The sequence below is a fragment of the Acomys minous genome (assembly GCF_964271855.1).
Source record: "Acomys minous genome assembly, chromosome: 4".
NCBI lineage: Eukaryota > Metazoa > Chordata > Mammalia > Rodentia > Muridae > Acomys > Acomys minous.
In genome coordinates this window covers 15280498-15296391 of record NC_140486.1, presented here as the reverse complement: position 1 = coordinate 15296391, position 15894 = coordinate 15280498, and the positions used below count along the sequence as shown (strand labels likewise).

The window sequence follows — 15894 nt, the reverse complement described above, 5'->3', positions numbered from 1 at the left end:
TTGTGCTTTATTGTGGGGGCTGGTCTGTTCAGAGATGGCCCAGGGTCATTCAAGGCCAAAAGAGTCTAATGGCAAAATACTGATGCCCCATTCCAAAGCTAACTTCCTCCTTTCAGCCCCTGCATAACTTCCTCCTTTTGCCTCTGCATAACTTCCTCCTCTCACCCCCTGCAGATGTTGTTCAGCAGGATAGCTCGGGACTTTCCGAGAGATAGTGTTCCAAGATAAACCATAGGATATTCCCCTGATGGCATCATCTGGAGGCATTCTCGGGCACTGCCCCCCCCCCCTGCTGCTTAGCCCTTGCCTCCACCCCATATAAGCTTTTGCTTTTGATTCAATAAACAGACCTTGATAGGAACGCTACTTGGTCTCGGCTCTCTCTTTCTCGTCCCATTCCTCAGGTATGGCTCCCCTCACGACCCTGTAATTACTGGTCCTGCTGGATGGGACACAAAAAGAAACCCACAAAGGCAGGAAAAATGATGCTGTATATACCATTAAAAGGGGGCATACATACAGTTTGATAGCTAAAAATAAAAATACTGATGATGCTATTTTTAAACTCATCTGAGATCATATACAAGTGACTCATACATTTTTGCCTCTGTGAACATTTGTAATAGCCAGAAAATCAGCATACATTTTGCTATGGGTTTAGAAATACATCTTAATAGGTATGTGAACTTATAAATACTGAATCCAAAAATAACAACAATCAACCACATATAATACATCAAATGGAATACTGGTTCCAAAAAACATAACAAAGTAAGGAAAAGGAGTAGAGAGGATTGGGGGATATTTAACTTGAATATTAGATCCCTGAGTAAGGTAGAGGAATGAGTCATGTGCACAACTGAAGAAACAGGTTTCACAGTGGGAAATTCAGAGGCAAGTGGGTATGTAGTGAGTTCAAGGACCACCCCATGCCTGTGTGCACTGAGTGAGATATGGCAAGATAAGAGGCTGGAGGTAGAGACAAGGGATGAGAGCGTATGGATTACTAGGGACTTAGAACAGGTCGGGAATTTGACATTCATGCTGTGCCATTTACCCTGTGGCAAGTGACTTGAACGTTATCAGCAAAGGAGGGTCTCTTAGTTTCATTTCCTGTTATATGTAAAGCAACTTTAGGTTGGGAGGATATTCTCTGGATTTACAGTTCCAAAAAGAAATCACTATGTTAGGAAAGTCAAAGTCACAGAGGCAGAAACATGAGGCCAGTCAGTCACACTGCATCAATACTTCAGAAGCAAAGAGAGAGCAGAAGTGGGGCCACTCTATAAAGCGTCAAAGCTCAACCTCATTGGCAACTTCCTCCAGCAAGGCTCCATGATCCAACCAGTCCATAACCTTCCCTGACAACCCAGCAGCTGGGAACCTAGTGTCCAAACACATGAGCCGATGGGTTATAGTTCACACTCAAACCATAACCGAGAGTCAAAACTTGACCTTAAGAGAAGCATCTTTAGAAAGGAAAAAAGATATCTTTGTTCAGTGAGAAATAAACTATAGGAGACCAGGTGGGAGGTGGGGAGAAACAGAGTGGCTGTGAGGTTACTAGGCAGGGAGAGAGGGTTGCATTAATGGTAGAAGTGGTAAGGGTCTGGATCCCAGCGAGATTAGCTGAAAGCTCCATATAATGTTACTTTTATGTATGTTTTCAGCGATACCTTTAGCATTCAACAACCAATCATTGTGCTCTTCCCTTCAGAGGACCACCTCTCCCACTCCCTGCTTTACTCTGTTGCCTTTAGCTTTTTATATAAGGTTAGGGCCTCACAGTCTTGTCCCCATCCAGTTTGGAATGCTCATATTCTTGTTCAGCTCAGATCTGTCAGTACATATATGCATACCATAACAATTAATGAAAAAGAGGCCATGAGTCTGAAGGAAAGTGAGGAGGGCTATATGGGATGATTTGGAGGGAGGGAGTGGAAAGGAGAAACCTTGTAATTAAGTTACAATCTCAAAAATAAACAGAAGAGGGAGCAAAAGAAGAAAGACTAGCTGATGGATGGAATGCGGAGAGTGAGAAAGAAGGATGACACTGAAGACTGAAGTAATAAACCTGAGCACATGGGCAACAGAGTTGTCATTTTCAGACATGAAGAAGACACTGAAATAAAGCAGAGCGGAGTACAATCGAGAGTCTGGCTTAAGGCATGCTGAGATGGAGATGTCCAGGGGCATTCGAGTCACGATGCTCAGCAGCCGCTGACTAGATCTCTTGGGCAAGCATATACTTGGTGGTTATCATGGTGTTAAAGGCATTTAAACTCACAGGACCTGACTAGAAAAACACCGAAGACCGAACCAAAATTGAGCGTTGGTGTTCTCCAACAGTAAGAGTCATTGAGTGCAATAAAAGCCTGCTGAGCAGAAACTGCAAGCGAGGGAGGAGAAGCAGACAGGGAGAGTGGGACGCTGGGTTAGAATGAAGAAAGTGGTTTAGTGGTAGATTAACTTTGTTACTTGTGTGAAGGATTAAGATGATCCCTCTCCTAGTTAGGCTTTCCATGTCCGTGAAGTGACATCATGACCATGGCAGCTCTTATAAAGGAAAATATTTCATTGGGGTTTATAGCTTCAGAGGTTCACTCTACGATCAACATGGTGAGAAGCATGGCAGTGTGGGGGCAGACATGGTGTAGGGGGAGATAAGACTTCGACATTTTGATCTGCAGGCAGCAGAAGGAAACTGTGCCACTGGGTGTGGCTTGAGCATATGGAACCTCAAAGCCCACCACCACAGGGACACACTTCCTCCAACAAGGCGACACCTATTCCAACAAGACCACACATGCTGGTAGTGCCACTCCCTATGAGCACAATTACATTCAAATTACCTCAATTACTGAATTTGGTGAGATTAAAAAATATATACCCTATGAGCATATACAGGGGGAGGAGGTCCCCCTCAGTCACAGTCATAGGGGAGGGGAGTAAGGGGAAAATGGGAGGGAGGGAGGAATGGGAGGATACAAGGGATGGGATAACAATTGAGATGTAATATGAGTAAATTAATAATATATATATATTTATTGAGATAGTTGGTATTAGTATCAGATTAAAGCCAAAGTAAGTTCAAAATGTAAAAAGAGAAAATGGAGCAATAGTGGACAGGCAACCTTTTCAGGATCTTCTAGAACATTAGAATGGTGCTAAAGGAAAATAACCAAAGGGATTCTCCAGCATGTGTGTATACTATGAGGAGAAGCACAGAGAAACCATGATGATGCCTGAGAAGGGGCTAATTAATTGAAGGAACAATGTTAGTGAGTCAGTCAAAGGATGGAACCCAGCTTCTGTGTGAGGCACCGAGACAAAAAGAACACATTTCATTCATTACCAAGAAAAGATTCTGTGTGCTTTAGTTTTTGTCAAGTCTAAACATATCTTGGAAGAGAGACTCTCAACTGAGCAATTTCCTCCAGCAGAGTGGCCTATGGGCATGCCTGTGTACATCTTCTAAATTGCAGGTTCACATAGGAGGGGCTCAGCCCACTGTGGGTGGTGTTCTCTCTAGGCCAGTAGCCTGGGATGTGTAAGAAAAGAAGCTGAGAAATCGCCACAAAAAGCAAGCCAGTAAGCAACATTCTTCCATGATAGCTGCTTCGGTTCCTGCCTCCAGGTTCCTGCCTTGAGCTCCTGCTTTGACTTCCCACCATGAAGGGCTGTAAACTGTAAGCCAAATCTCCTCATTCTGCTCCAAGTGACTTCTGGTCAGTGTTTAGCACACCAACAGAGAAGCAAACTAGAGCACATGCTAAGTAAATGGAGAAAATGGGGTTAGAGTACTGGATTGAGGGCACATGAAGGTTCTTCTTTGTTAGCTTGTTATTTTTTTTCTCAATAAAATAAGCATCACAAATATTAGCTAAGGGTCAGTTATAAGGAAGAGATGCCAAAAATAATTGTAAAATAGCATTTAGAAGACTGGGAACACAAATTAATTAGGGAAATGGAGTGGGTCTGGGACATTGCTAAAACATATTGAGGATGTGGTCTTCCTGCACTGCCCTTGCCTCTGGCTTTCCACCCAGAGCATTGCTTGTGTTTCCTTCAGCAATAATTCCAGGATCCCAGTGGGCGGAGCCTGGAAACCCATAACCTTTCAGCCCACTACTGCCCCCTTCCTTGCGGAAAGATTCTGCCTCCTACCAAGACTAATAAGGCAGATTGTTCCCAGTCAACAAAAAACCAAAGATATATGTTTGGTGCATTTCCTTTACATGATCCATTTCCCTTTTCTCCTGGAGGCCCTGAAAAGCTGCCAGCATCTGCTGTACCTTTTTATTTGATCTTATAAGACACTATTAAGAGGTCAATTTGGAACAAATGGCTATTGATATAGATTCCACCAGAGCGAATTTACTACTCGTGTTGTGATAATTTCACATTGGAAGAGGTAACTGTGAGCAATAAATTCACTTTTTAAAATGCCAATTTTACACAAATAAAATCAATTGAAAATTGATTAACTCATAACCACTGGCATTTCCTAATAAAATATGAATGATTTAAACTGTTCTAATCAGTTTTATAGAAGGCTTGAACTCTTCATGGGCTTTCCTATAAAACATTTTATGACTTTATGCCTCACTGTCTGTTTATGAACAGTGGGCCAGGACTTCCAAGAATTCAGCACACACTCCAGTGCACACTCTGTCATCAGGTACAGTATTCTTAGGGTCAGAAAGAGACTACATACACAGCTGTCTTATACTTGATAATTTAACGCTACATTTTGAAGTTTATTTGCCATGGTATTTATAATGCAGAATTCTTTTCAAAATAGCAGGATAACAATTTGTTTACTGCTTATAAGCCCATATTGTATGCTTTATGAAAACCCACAACCTCATATTACAAATATTGCTGGAATATTATTTTATAGATAAGAAAACACAAAGCTAAAGAAGGTAATGTCGTGGACAGACATACACTGCTAGTTATTGGTGGAGACTAGATTCAGACTCATATCTAATTCAGAACAAACTCGCTTCCCTAATTCTTTCACCATGAACTACTGCACATTCAGAACACACACACACACACACACACACACACACACACACACACACACACACGTGTACCGGTTGTCACTGTAGAAGTTGGTGAAATACGTGCATTTTCAGGTTTTAACACAAAACGTACCATAGAATTAAATCTTCCTTATAAAAGACCAGTGGTTCTTATCAGAAACTTCACCAGAAACAAACTTATTTTAATGAGTAGCATGGGCCTGTCCTCCTGTGGGTCTCCTAGCTATCCAATTCTCCACATACTCAACTCAGTTTGGGTTTTGAATGAGAAAGAAAAAAAGCATCTCTTATCATGGAAGGCACTTAGAAATGGATGTTTCCAAATGTAAACTCCTTTTATCAAAACAAGCAGGGAAGTGGATGGACAGTAGACCAACAAATACTCCTGTACAGTAATTTTCTTCTCATTGTATTCGGAAAATCTTCCCTTTGATTCTATATGATTGAAAGCTCCAGACGAAGTAAGGGAAAACCTTGCAACAAACTATATAGGACAAAAACTTCTAATTTTATATCCCAATAATACTGTTTTTCTTTGTTAATATCACTTGTGAATTTCACCTAGATTTACAGACATATTAGGAAAAAATCTACCTATTGGAATGTAAGCAGAGGTATTTAGTTATCATGACTTAAACTTTTCTTTCCCACCCCTCCCATGAGCTGCTGCCATTTTCCACCTCTATCCCATGTCCTTCACAAGCCAGGGCACTGGCAATGTGTACTCCTTGCTTGGAGTCACCACTGCCTTCTTTTAAAACTCTCAACTTCCTTGACACATCTGTCATCAGATGGACTTCCATTAGCAATCAGCACATCCCTGGTCCAGAACGCTATCTCCCTAGGGCTTTAGCATTTAGCCCCATTCCCTGCTCTACTTCATCATCCTACCACTGTTTTGGTGATTTAAGCTTCCATGAAGTGGCCTCTCTAGCACTTATTATCAGTGTTAATCTCCATTGCCATGTGATGTGGAATCACCTAGGTAACACCACTCTGGGCATATGTATGAGGGTATTTTCAGAGAGCACTAACTAAGGAGGGAAGACCCGCCCTGAGTGTGGGCAGCACCATCTCATAGGCGGGAGTCTCAGAAGATAGAAAAAGGTGAAAGAGAGAAGGCTAGCTGAGCTCCAGAATTCACTCCCTCTGCTTTCTGCCTGGGTACAGCTGCCTGATATTCCTGCTGCCACAGCTGTGAATCCATCCCGGTTCCTACGATCTTGATTCCCACCATCTTCCCTGCCATGATAAACTGTACCTTCAAAGCGAGAGCCAAAAATAATGTGTTGCTTCTGGTTGACTATTTGGTCACAGTGATAAGAATAGTAACTAGACCACTTGCACACCCTGATTCTTAACTCCTCGCTGACAGTAACATTAATCCATTACATCTTAGTTTCAAACTCACAAGGTGGTGCCTGAACCCTGTTCTATCTCAGATGACAGCCAGTAGCCCTGGTGGCTGCTTAATTCAAACAAAGTCTAAGTAAAATTGAAAATCAAGTCTGTCCGTTGCATTGCTCTCAGTTCCGGTGTTTGTTAGTATATGGGGCTCGAGGCTGCCATATTGGAAGCAAGTGTCCCAAATACATTTAACTTAGCCAAAACTGAAGTGGGAGGGGAGTTATGTTCTCCTTCCCTTTATACACACACACACACACACACACACACACACACACACACACACACACACTCACACATACACACACACACACACACACTGCCTCCCTTTGCAACAACAATGGTAAAAGAGGCCTCATCCTGTGGCAGTTTGAATGGAGAATGTCCCCATAGTCTTAGGCATTTGAACACTTGGTCCCCGGTTGGTGGTGCTGGTTAGGGAGATTTAGGTGATCCAGCCTTGCTGGAGGAAATTTATCATGGGGAGCTGGCATTTGCAGCTTAAGGTCTTATCCTACTCACTGTTTACTTCATCTGCCTCTTGCTTGCAGTGGATATGAGTGCTCAGCTTCTTGCTCCAGCTGCCATGCCTCCCACTATGATGCTAGGCTCACCCTCTGGAACTGTAAGTCAAAATAAACTTCTTTATGTTGCCTTGGTCATGACGTTTTATCATAGCAACAGAAAAGTAACTTGTCCTCATGCCTTTTTATTGTTTTTGTTAGGTAGAGATAGCTCCCTATAGGACACAGAGAGGACACAGAAACTGCACCAGAAGTAATCATTCAAGTGAGTACTTCAGGGACATCATATCCTGATTCCTTTCTTACTTTTCTAATCCTAACAATGAGAATGTCTTTAGTGTAGGGTAAAGGTATTAATTAGCATTTCAATATTTAGTTTAATGCACTCATTTCCAGACTTTTCTTGGGACTAGTGACTTAGTGTCTCTACATGGTTGGAGGAGTTTGAAATAAAACCAATAGATCCCATTCTTCGATTGTGCCCATAAGAAGGCATTTCTTCCATGGCCCTAAGGAAACTCATGAGTGTCTTCTGGAGCAGGGCTTTATAAATAAAGCCTTCAGCATGAACCTGCAATCTGTAATTTAGGAGCAGGCCGTCTGCATGCTTCAGGAGCATCACTGCCTAGGAACATCTCGAGTTGTTAGCTTTACACCCAGCTGGAGATGCAGGCTGACGACTCTACTGTCAGCCACTAAGAGCTGCAGCTAAGTGATATGATGCGAACCACTGCACCGTGCCCATCAGAGAGCTCATGAAGCCACATCCACTTTAAGATATGCTCCTCTATAATGCATAATGAGTTTCTCCTCTCTCTCTCTCTCTCTCTCTCTCTCTCTCTCTCTCTCTCTTTCTCTTTCTCTCTCTCTCTTATATCTAACCTTTCACATCAGGATTTGTCTGGTACCCTTTCACATGTAGGCCTGGTGCATTAAATAAACTATTGAAAGATTTACCATTGAACTGTCATAAGGACAGTGGTGAAGACGGAAAGGAAATGTATTTCTACCTCTTTCAATGATAGTAATAACCTTACAACTGAGTGAACACTGTGTGTGCCTACCTTTGTCCCTTTTCCAAAAGCAACTGCACTGACTCTTTTGTCAACCAATACTCAGGTACTGAGATTTCTGTGGGGAGCCATGCCAAATTCTGCCATGTCAGAAATCCTGTGCTTAGGCTACATGCTGTGACCTTCAAGTTGCTGACCTTTGCTTCATGAGGTCTTGTGTTCTAGGCTATCCTTAGACTATTTACCTTTGAAAGAAGTAGGGAAGTCCCAACTTGGAACCACCCAGAGGATCAATGAAGTTCTTACAGGGAACTACTCGGAGAACTAGAAAGTTCTATAGGGAATGATTCAGGCTATTTGATTCTTGCCTGGGGGCTAGGGTGAGTGAGATTAGAATAGATCCTATTGACCTTGCTCTCTATATATTCTTACTAGTCAGGCATTAAAGTGAATCTTCATCAGAAATTTCCTGACTTGATTCATTATTTCTCGCATCTCTGTATCCTACTTTCTTTTTTTAAAATATATTTTATTAATTTATTCATATTTCATCTCAGTTGTTATCCCATCCCTTGTATCCTCCCATTCCTCCCTCTCCCCCATTTTCCCCTTACTCTCCTCCCCTATTACTGTGACTAAGGGGGACCTCTTCCCCCTGTATATGATCATAGGGTTTCAAGTCTCTTCTTGGTATCCTACTTTCAATCCCCACTCCCTCTTTCAGGTGAACCCTGATTCGATTTTTCCCGTGGCCTGGGACACGACAGATTTCTAAGTGTATTATAGCTGCTCCAGTGTGCAAACATGGTAAGCCACATTTTTCAAAAGCCAAGAGTAAAAAGAACCTACTAAGGAATCAGTATAGCAACAAATAAAACATAAATCTTGTTTCTCAACAATCTTATATTCCGCAAGAAATGTAGAAGAGAAACCCACAAGTCTAAAGTATTGCCTTTTACATCAAATATTAAGAGCCACATATAGAGATAATTGTCCACTCTGGGTAGCATGCTCGGAGTCTTTGCCTAATAGCAGCATGACATCATCAGGCCCACTAATAGCTATTAGGGATATCACATCTGAGATGCTTCAAAAGAAGGAGTCTGAGTGGAGTCTAAAGTCTGAGTTTCTTTTTGGTCTGACATTTCTGGGCACTAATTAATACACTGCCAGTGACTCAAGACAGGGATGAAAAACATGTCCCGCCACACTAATACCTGCCTCTTTCACTCCATATTTTGTTCTTCCATATATTGATTTTCAGTATTTTAAGTCTGACCACAGAATGTGCTTTAAAAATAAAAACTGCCTCACATACCCCCTCCATTCTCTCTCTCTCTCTCTCTCTCTCTCTCTCTCTCTCTCTCTCTATATATATATATATATATATATATATATATATATACACATATACACACACACACACACACACACACACACACACACACACACACACACACATACACATCTTCCTCTCTCCCTCTACCCCTCTCCTTTCCCTCTCCAAGTGTCTGTGTCGATTTTTCTTGGCATTCTGAGATTTCAGAATACTTAAGACAATCAGCGCTGAGTGAGTGAAAATCTAATTTGATGGCAAGGCCTGGCAGAAGGGAGATCAGGCACTGTGAAGGGGAAGGAGCAGCAGGTCTGGGAGAATGAAAACCAGCGAGTGTGGTGACTGTGAGCACTCACCTTAGTGATTCTGGAAACAATAAACTCATTAGCCCTTAGAAGCCTCTGTTTTCTAATGAAAGACAGAGAAGGGTGAAGCTGGATGGGAAGGAAGACAGGAAGAACCTGAAATGAGTAGAGGGCGGAGAAACCACAGTCAGAATATGTCATATGAAAAAAATCTATTTTTAATAAAAGAAAAAATAATTAAACCAAAGTAAAAAAAATACTAATAGTGGAAATCCCCAGGCTACAGTTTAGCTAGCTAGTGCTTGCCTGGAATACAGACACACTGAGTTTGATCCTTAGCACTAGAGAAAAAAAAATTGATGTCCTTATTATTATCTATTAAGAAACATGCACAAGAAAAAACAGCAAAACCCATGGAGGGGCCAAAGTCCTTAAACTTCCTAGATTGCTGAGGATGAGAATAAGGGAAGATGGAGGATGTGAACTATGGCTATGAAGCAGATCATTGTGATGCCGCTGTCTTATGCCTTGACTGCATTTCAGACTTGCGAGATCTGAATAAAGTCAGTGAGCTATATTAACATCAATATCCAGGTTGTTGTACTGTGTTGTAGTCATGCAAGATATTATTGCTGGGGGAAAGCAGATGCATGCTATCCAGGGTCTCGCTGTTTAATTTCTTACAGTTTCACATAAAATGACAATGCTCTCCGTAAAATTTAAATAAAATCTCCTTTAAAGGGAATCCAAAAAGGTAAACTTTTAATTTGTGTTGAAGAATGAAAAGAAGAGGTAGCTTGTATCCAACCTCTCCCCATGACTTACCTTCGGTGGAAACTACTCTCACTCTGCCCTATCAGGCCTGCCTAGCTGTGTGGCAGCCAATTTACAGAAGTGAGCCATTCCACAAGACACTCTGTAACAACGTACCTCCCAGCCCACGTATCCCCTGGACAGCAGGAAAGGGGACTTCTGTAGTTCCTGCCTCAGAAAATCCCTACAGATTTACAGAAAACCCCTTAAGGCTAAGGGAAGGGAAGTAGCCACAAAGGTGTTTCCCATATTTTACCTTTTCCTGTGGGTTGGGTTTAGATTGAGTGTAAGTCAGAGAAGCCACTGGCTGTTGGTATACTTTTTTGAACTATTTTATTGGGTTCTTACATCTCTACCTCCCTTTCAACCTTTATTGTACCCTAATCTCTTCCAATGCCCCCAGACTAGGTAGGAGAGGAAGAAGGTTAGAGGGGAAAGGGGTATAGACTTCTTTAGACTACTTCCTGTTGGCTAGCAGCATGGGGTTCCTTGGGACAAGTCTAGTCTTCATCATCAGGATATCCAATTTCTTCTTCTCGTGTCTTTGCCAAGGGCCACTAGACAAACCATAACAACAGCAACTAGGAGCAGCAGAGGGAGCAGCCTCCACAGGCCCTATGGGGGATATCCCATTTATGTCCTCAAAAGAGTTCCCAGAATGCCAAATGTAAACTATCTGCAGCTGGCAAAAAAACACGCCTCTGCCAGAGCAAGAGGCATAATCACCTGTTGTGAAACAGCATCTTATCCCACACCTGGGATTAGAACAAAAATATTCACATAATATAACTGGATTTTTTTAAAGAAACCAAAATTTCTCACTACAACTGACAATACAATTATACAGCAAAACACTTGGTAATTAATCAGGGCCATTGGGAGGTAGAAATTTTTAATGGTCTGTGTTCCATTTGCTCTGTGACATCATTGTTTGTTCCCAGTGCCTCATGATTAACACACGAATTTTTTTTTTTGTCTTATCATCTTCATGGAAGAATCTCACATTCCTAACTCCCAGGTAAGATAATGGGTTAGAAATTTTCTCCACATGACCTAGTGAAAGAGAAGCATCAGGATGAGAAAACAATTCACTGTTGGTAGGATTGCAAACTGGTGCAGCCACTATTTGAGTGTGGAAGACTCTCAAAAAGCTAAAAATAAATCTACCATATGACTCAGCTATACCACGACTTAGCATATACCACAGGGATTTGACTTCCTGCTCTACCGATGCTTGCTGTGCTGTGTTCATTGTTACAATATCCATGATATCTAGGAAATGGAAACAACTGAGAAATGAGTAATGAAAATGAAGTACATATCCACCGTGAAAAACTATTTAGTTATAAAGAGAAAGGAAATCTATATGTAAATAGAAGAACTACAAAGTACTATATTGAGTGATGTAAGTCAGAAAGATAAACACTACATTTTCTTTCTCATCTGTGGCTCATACCTCCAAATCTCCAGATGTGAATATACAGTCTCAAGTAACAGCAGAAATCAGGACCATGGGATGGGAAGGGAAGAGTAATAGAGAGGAGACTGGAAAGGTACACGTGATCTAAAGGGGAAAATGGGAAAACTAGGTAGGGAGTTTAATTAGAGAAAGGAAGGGAAGTCAATACAGAAAGAGAAGGATGGAAAAAAAGATAATATTAAGGCTATATAAAAAGCCATATCTATTTACCTAAAATTTCCTATAATACATATAAGTCTACGTATATGCATACACAAATAGAATTTAAATGAAAACTTACCACCTGTTCTGACAATGCTTTCTCCAAGATTCTAAACTACCTAATAAAAAAAAATCTCTGGCACCAGAAGCCACTTTTTGAATCATTGGTTAGGGAAGTCCAAGAGACTCCTTAAACTTTATAGGCTATTGCTACTGTCCTTGGTTACCTCCAAGAGGCTGAAGGTATGCCCCTATTGCTGAAGACACCATGCACTTAGGACACAGGGCCCATTTAATCTGAATTGGATCTGGCCTGAAAACTTCCTCCCTGAGAATAACTTTAATGATACCAGAAAGTGCCATACAAGCTTCCAAGGGAAAGAAGCAACCAATAGTACTACCTAGCTATGACATCTATGAGCTAGAAACGCCACCATGACAAGACAACTCTAAGGGTGAAGTAATGGATCACATATCTTGGCAGTAATGAAGAGCTCTCTAATTGGACTTAAGATCTGATGAGCAAGAGGAAAATGATGCCTGGTAATGGAAACCTAACCAACTACCTAGAGCATGTAAGAACATGGATCTTGGAGAAGAACCTACAAATGCCACTTTATTAAACTAGAATTTATCCACATACCCACAGATAAGTATAGTTGTGATCCCTTATCAAAGATGGAGAACATTACAGGAAACCTCAATTGATGAAACAGCAGAGAACAAGTGAGTGTATGGTGTCCAACCCCAACTGATATATTTACAGCACCTACAATATCACCTACACCTCAGAGAACATCATGGAAAAAGGACAGAAAGTTAGTAAGAGCCAGAGGAATGGGATGTTTGCTATCAGATTGTGTCTCCTAGAAATATTGGGAAGTTCACACTTGTGGAGTCTCAACAAAATGGCTTCTCAAATAAGACCTGAGTAAGAACAACTCTAAAAGACATGCTAATATGGAAGGGGGAAATCTCATGGAGCCCTGCCCTTAGACAAAAAACCACAGGCAACTAAGGAATGCTGAGAGCAGGAGAAACAGTCTTCCCCAATAACGACGCCCTCAATTGGTTATCCAATACCAAGTGGTCTTCCCTGAGATCATATAAACACAAATAATGTTATGCAACCTGATCAAGATGTACTTATACATATTATATATTTATTTATATTTATATTATTACTATATTACATTTATATTATAAATAATATTGATATTATTTTTATATATTATATATAGGAAGGTTATGATAGATAGATATAGACATAAACAAAGAAAAAGAGGCCATGAATATGAGAGAAACAGAGCAATATGGTACATTGTAGGGATTAGAGAGAGGAAAGGGAAGAGGGAAATGGTGTAATTATTTTTAATTTTATATAATAAATAAATATATTTTATATAATTTCATATATTAAAACTTATTGAAAATAAAGCAATATACTCTACTGCAAAGAAAGGATAAACTTCAGAAAACCCACAAAAGAAGTAACAGGACTGTGGGAAAGATTGAGAACAAGAGCCATACTACAAAAGGAAACCTAGCTGGACACAGCTCAGCCCCACCGCTGCTCGGAGAAGGAGGGGAGACAGAAGCCTCCCTCATCCAAAAGACAAGCCAGACAGTGTTATGCTCACAGATCAAGTCTGCTTCATTGGCAAAGACACCCACAGACAAAGTCAAAGACTTCCCTCTGCATTCCCACCAACCCTAGCACAGGAGCAGCCTCAGTTCTCGTACTTCTAAAGGAGAATTCATGTCGGGCACAGGCACTTTGTGCTATCAAGCTTTATTTTATCAGGTAAGAAAACAAAAGCACAAAATAAGTACATCCTCCATAGTGGAGGGCAGTCCAAGCCAAGGGGCAATATCCAAGAACTGTCTCTAGCGTTTGAACTTAGAATGCCTAGTCTGACATTTCTTTACCCTTTGCCACTCCCTGAAGTGGGCGTGAATTGCTTCCTTCCTTGAATAGGGGAAGGCTTCCTTAGGAACATGCCTTACCCACAATTCACTCTGTTACAATTAACTACATAGCATATAAAAATCACATGTAAAAAGTCAACAACTCACACGATTGATAAGTTTACAGAAGAAAGAGCAATGGTGCCTATTGCATGTTGGGGTGGGAGGTTGCTTTGTAGGAACCAGCTGGAGCCTGCGGATACTGGCTTTTTTGTTTTTCCAAGAGTTTTGGAGACTGGCTTTTTTGTTTTTCTAAGAGCCATATCTTTCCTCGTACTCAGCAATTCCATACCCAGCTGCAAGCCCTCTTATTTACCTTCCTTATTTTAATCCATTTAACCCTAACTTCCTTTTCAATGCTAACATTTTTTCATGGTAACAAATATACCAAGTGAGCAGAAGCCAAAGCAAGCTGGTGTAGCTATTCTTCTATCGTCTAAAGTAGACAGGATAGATAAAGAAGGCCACTAATTATTAAAGGGAACAATCATCCAAAAGATAAAACTATTGTAAATACATATGAAAGGGTTTTTTGGAGCTCCCAGTTTCATAAAACAAACACTAATACGCATAAAAGGTAAGATAGTTCTCAATATAGTGATAATAGGTGACTTTGAAACTCCACTCTCATATAGGTCATCCAAATAATGAAGACAAGAACTGCAGCGTCAAATGGACTTAACAGACAGACACAGAATATTCCACCCAACAGACATGGAATATATACTCTTACCTACAGCTGCTGGGGAACACTGTTCTCTAAGCATGATGTTGACCACTTCAACTCTGCAGTTGCAATTACTGACCTGTAATTATTGACAGGAGACCTGGATATTATTGGGCCCATTAACCTTCCACCATGGAGTAAGATGGCTCTCACAAGACTCTGCCCTTCCTGGGTATATACAGATATGTAACAGTTGCTACGGGTAAAGGGCTCATAAGTATATATAGTCAGATAATAGTTTCTGGGGTTAGGAGGGCATATTTTCAGTGGTACAGTGCTCCTAGGCAAATAACTTCTGCATTAGTCAGGTTCTCCAGAGTAACAGAACTTATAGAATAAATAGATAGATAGATAGATATGGATGGATAGACAGACAGACAGAAAGACAAATAGACAGCCAGCCAGAGGGGATTTATTAGAATGACTCACATTCTGTGGTCCAGATAATCTAAGAATGGCTGCTTATGACTCAAAGGTCCAAGGGTCCAGTAGTTGTTCAGTCCATGAGGCTGGATGTCTCAACTGGTCTTCAGTATGCACCAAAACCCGAAAGCAGTAGGCGCTCATGCCAGGAAAGGAAGGGACTGTCTGGGAGCCTGAGAGCAAACAGGCAAAAGCACAAGCTTCCCCTCCCATGCCCTTATATAGACTTCCAGCAGAAGGTGTGATCTAGAGCAGAGGTGCGTCTTCCCACCTCAAAGATCTGGATTAGAAGTGCATCTTCCCACTTCAAATTAAGCAAAAATCCATCACAGGTGTGCCCCTCCATTTTGGTGTTTTAGTTCATTACAGATGTAGTCAAGTGGACAACCAAGAATAGCCATGGCGACTTCTCACCCATACTCTTGTAAGTAACCCTTACCCATGTTCCTGTTAAAAATGACCATAATTCAACTTTTTGTTTCACAGAGGCAGACCTGGGTAGGATCACTTCTTTAGACTGTCATGGATAAATAGATGTTTGTTCATTTCCCCAGGAAACATTTACACAACAGGGGACCCCCCCCTGAAAAATTGATGGCATTCTATTCCTCCAAGCAAGTCTTGAACAAGTACAAAGGAATTAGATAAT

At 41.1% G+C, this 15894-nt stretch overlaps 1 long non-coding RNA gene across 1 annotated transcript in view; it reads right to left on the bottom strand.

The window, feature by feature from the left end:
* Positions 1–3408: 3408 nt before the first annotated feature.
* Positions 3409–15894, bottom strand: part of LOC311597021 — a 323741-nt gene continuing 311255 nt past the window's right edge. The window contains exons 6-8 of the long non-coding RNA XR_014779063.1: positions 9685–9789; positions 6978–7078; positions 3409–3541 (exon numbers count right to left, since the gene is read on the bottom strand). This is a non-coding gene — a long non-coding RNA (uncharacterized lncRNA). The remainder of the gene's footprint in view (positions 3542–6977; positions 7079–9684; positions 9790–15894) is intronic.